Genomic DNA, 4,683 nt, shown 5'->3' on the forward strand with positions numbered 1-4,683 from the left:
ATTCCTGCGGTTACAATAAGTTTGAAAAAGCTGCCTTGTTGTTTGTGACAATCCTTCTGGTTTTGTCCAAATTCCCTGCTGCTGAGAGCATGCTGCATGCACTTTATTGTTTGCACTTTTTTTTTGTAATCATACTTAATCAGATCCTCAGCATTCACAAGCATGCGCTGTTGATTAGAAACCTCAAAAATATTTCAACAGCCAAAAAATACAGTAATTCAGCAATATGAAAATGAGGGTTTAGCTACGCTGAGCACACCTCAAAGAAGCAGGACATGAAAAACAAAAATGACAATTCAAGATACCCTACTTTTGTTGAAAAGTACATGATGAGAAATGTTTAGTAAAAATAGTTGATAAGTTTGTGAGGTAGATTGAAAGTTTTAGTCTGGGGCAGTATTTACCAAAAGAGAGTTGATGATGTCATGCACAAAGCACTAGAAAGGAAATTGAACACATTAACACCATGCGATCTAAAAATGGATACACACAAGTCTCTGTTGCTCGGAGGGTTTTTCTTTCCCAATCTGAATTTGATTTCTCCTTCTTCTTTTTTTATTTCTAAGGCTGCCTGTGATCCTATCAATCATTGTATGGAGTGAGGATGCAGCAAAGCAGAGCGAGCTCACGGTTCTCATACTGATGCTGCTCTTCTTTTTTCTACTTTCTTTCAAGTATCTGTGCTCGTTTCTCTCAGAACTTGGCCCAACACAGGGGAATGGATTTTTGTATGAGGTCAAATGTGAGATATCTGGAACTGAATTATTGATGCAGTTCAGCCTGGCTTCAACAATTGCTTTTCCTCTGTGATAGATTTGAACAAAACTCTGTTATGCTCAGCGCTTCTCCCTTGTACTTTTGATATGATTTGACTTAGTTTGGATGTGATGTTTGAAACTGATCATGTTGGTCTATCCGTAAATACTGTGGATTGCAAAAATATTCACCCCATAGGTCTGTATTTAGTCGTCTTACAGCCTAGAACATTAATGTAATTTTGGAGGGCTCCCATCTTTTAATGTACTATATTTATGTGTGCATAGTGTGATCTTGAGTATAATGCGACCCCCATTTCTTGAGCTTAAAAAGTGTTGAAAAATCTAATCCTCATGGATAATGCTACTCCTAATTTCATACAGGCTTCAGAATTTTTCAGTTATTTTTATATCAATAAAGTGATGATTGTGGTATCAGATTTTTAATTTTACTATACTTGGTAGCAGCAAAATAGAAAAACTGAATGTAGAAGAAGAAGAAGAAGAAGAAGAAGAAGAAGAAGAAGAAGAAGAAGAAGAAGAAGAAGAAGAAGAAGAAGAAGAAGAAGAACAACAACAACAACAACAACAACAACAACAACAACAACAACAACAACAACAACAACAACAACAACAACAAGAGTTCAAGCAGATGACTTTGCAGACAGTCAACCAGAGGGCGCCATCACAAATCTATCACACAACTTTACACAAAATTGTAAGGATCTGTGTTTTTCTTGTTTCATTTGTTTATGTCTAGTGTTTTCTCTGTGCCTGCCTCTGTGTTCCTCTGTCTCTCCCCAGGTGCTCTCAATTGTCTCCTCATTTACTCAGCGTTATATTCTGTGTCCTGTGTTCACTTCCTGTCGGTTCATTGTGCTTCTTACAGCCGGCTTGGTTTGTCTTCTCGTGGTTTGTCCTTCACGTGTTCCCGTTTCTCTTAGTAAGTTTGTTGGCCCTGTCAACATTTTTCTTTGTTAAATAAATCTTTGTTATTTGGACTCCTGAGTTTTTGCTTGTTCCCAGGGTTTGTTTTTTTTTACACACAAACCTAACAGATTTGCATAAAAAACTACTTTATTTTGGGGATACCTAGTGGAAATTCTGGTCATGCATTGTCGTGGTTCTCAACCTAGCTTTTGAATCTCACATCAAGTAAAAGTAGACTCTTTCACAGTGTCTCCCCATTTCATGGGGTGCACCCCAGGGTTCAGTTCTTGGTCTGACACTTTTCTCTACATATATAAATGATGTTTTGTAAGTTGTTGTAAATAAAACTTCTGCCCACCTATATAYTGATGCTATTCTGTATGCCGGGGGTGTCAAACTCATTGTCACATGGGYCAATTTTAATTAASTTTKATGCTTTGTGTTCACCTTCAACTATACACATGAATCACAACAAAAACTGAGCTCCACGAGGTATTTTGTGCATATAAATGCATACTCTTATAAACACTGAAAAGTACCACTAAATGTGAAATTAATACAAACAGAAATGCTATTTAAAGTAAAAATGAAAGATTTTTACCCACTGCTGTGTTGTGGTGAGTAGCTGCTGTAGATAATGAGGGGTATCTCATTAAAATCACGACCATGATTTTAAATAAGAGCAATCTGTGAGTTCTTGAAGCCCCAAGTTGTTCAAAATAGTTCAGTCATCAAAATACACACAAAAAACACACAACAAGATGTAATTTTATTTTGGCCAGTTAAGGACTAACTTATTAGGAGGATCATATTGAGTGATTAATGAGTGATTACAATGGTTAAACAATAAATGAGCTCTCAGTATAACACAATAAATTTTCTACTTTTCTAACAGGTGAACAAACTAATTAAGCAGTTTGTCTAACAATTTTAACTAAGTAAAAGCAGGTTATTTTATATACATTCAGGGTTCTGTGTGTGTGCTTGTGTGAGACCAAGACAGAGAGAGAGAGAGAGAGAGAGAGAGAGAGAGAGAGAGAGAGAGAGAGAGAGAGAGAGGAGGCAAAGGAAAGTGGGACAAACAAACAAAAAACAAATCTTAGCTAAGGTTATGATCTTTAAATTGTATACTTTAAAGCTGCGAGCTAAGATGAGCACATCATCTGAGGGTAAACTCAGTTTTACCATGTCAGGGCCAACCAGACAAGGGGAGTCGACAAGACGCCAGCTTAGGGGTGTCAGCCTGGATGAACAGCCGACACCGTGGCCTTTCTTTGTCGGTCGAATGGATGTAGGCCTTTGGACTCGGTGCAGTCAGCAGCGTGACAGGACGGCTCAAAACCGGGTCTCGTCCGGGCGGCAGCTTTGGAAAAACTCACAACAAGGTGGCTCCAGAAGTTGGTTTGAGCTCAGGGGCGGCTCAAACAAAAGTTGTAACCCCAATCAGGAGAGATATTTCCTTGTAATTTCGAAAAGAATAAATTGCTGCGACAAAAAAGAAAGAAGCTGGAAGCTCTGTTTTTCCAGCACAGAAAAGCAAGAAAGCTGGAGACCTTCGTGGCGTCTTGACCCAGCAAAACAAAAACAACAGACTGATTCCAACGGAGCAAAGAAGAGTTTTTAGAGTATTAGATTGAGAACAGCGAGGCTTTGTTCTCAGGACAGAGGAGATGAGAATGTGGGAGTGAGTTGTGTTTATCTGCAGGTGTGGAGGTTCTTGTGAGAACATGTGTGTTCTTTGTATGGAAGACCCCAAAAATCAAAACATCGTCAAAAAGTAACACACAAACATTTTATGAGCAGAAGTAACTAAACTCTTAAAATCAGCATATTAATATTCTAATTAATTAACTAATGGTTAATTATGAACATTGACTAAATAGACTATTAAGAACGACTGAGCAATGCTTGTCAAAATAGAAGAAATAAAAGCATAAATATATAAGCATTAACTAAAACATATATTCCGTTTTCATTAACTCAGATAAAGTCTAAGCATGACCAGAGACAACAAATGTAGAATTATTATAAGCTAAATTAGAGAACCCTTAAAAATAAATACAAAAAGTCAAACATATGAAATGGTTGAAACATTGGAATTAAACATATTGAGAAAACGACAACAGAAGGTTTGTTTTATTTTATTTTGTTTTTAACAAACACAGCAAATCTCTATGAGAATTGGAACCATGTTGCTTTCCCAGGGGAAAGGAGAGGCAAAGCTTTTCTTTTTTTTAAAGCTCTCAGCAGAGCTGAAATTATTAAGTCTGGGGAGAGGAGAGGTTTGACCTCAGGTGGTCAAAGATCAACCAGTGGTGAGGTGAGGTGAAGTGAGGGGTTTCCCTGTACTGCCATCTTTAAAACTGAACTTTCCCACTTTGTGACAGTGAATTCCCAGTGGAGGTGCATTCTAGTATAAATTTACAACTTATAAGTGGGAATTTCCAACTTCCCAGCATTACTGGGCTGCAATAAAAATAACCAGAGAATTTTCAGTGAAATGAAGATTTTACACAGTGAATCTTGCCAGCTGCTGACTACCAGCTTCTGCTACTTTTGAACCCTGTGCACTTCCATCTAGTGATGTGATGCCAAAATTTCATAAAATTTCCTTGGCAGGCCTTATTTGGCCTGCAGAACTTGAGTTTGACACGTGCTGTATGCCATCTGCTCTAAAGCAGACACAATTATAAAGTCCCTCACATAGGGTTGTTACCCCTAATTTACACTACTTGTGTTCCATCTCCGCTGCGCAGGTCGCAGCTGTGCATTTCAAGTCCAGTTTACACTACCTCCGCTCCGGTCCAACAGACGTGCAGGAAGGAGATCGCGCGATAAATTCAGTGATAAATGTGGAAGTCACAGCAAAAAATAATTAATTCTGTGAAAGAAGAACTCCAAACACAGCTGAAAACAATGATAGAAAGGCTTTTGGTATCTAAGTTGAAACTGTCTCGCTGTCGGCTTTCTGAAACTTCTGATTTCAAAATAAAATCCA

At 38.0% G+C, this 4,683-nt stretch overlaps 1 long non-coding RNA gene across 1 annotated transcript in view; it reads right to left on the reverse strand.

The window, feature by feature from the left end:
- Positions 1 to 2,579: 2,579 nt before the first annotated feature.
- Positions 2,580 to 4,683, reverse strand: part of LOC106514952 (uncharacterized) — an 8,816-nt gene continuing 6,712 nt past the window's right edge. Inside the window, exons 2-3 of the long non-coding RNA XR_001309942.1 lie at positions 4,636 to 4,638; positions 2,580 to 2,668 (exon numbers count right to left, since the gene is read on the reverse strand). This is a non-coding gene — a long non-coding RNA (uncharacterized LOC106514952). The remainder of the gene's footprint in view (positions 2,669 to 4,635; positions 4,639 to 4,683) is intronic.

This window comes from Austrofundulus limnaeus, unplaced genomic scaffold (genome assembly GCF_001266775.1).
Source record: "Austrofundulus limnaeus strain Quisiro unplaced genomic scaffold, Austrofundulus_limnaeus-1.0 Scaffold24, whole genome shotgun sequence".
Classification (NCBI taxonomy): domain Eukaryota; kingdom Metazoa; phylum Chordata; class Actinopteri; order Cyprinodontiformes; family Rivulidae; genus Austrofundulus; species Austrofundulus limnaeus.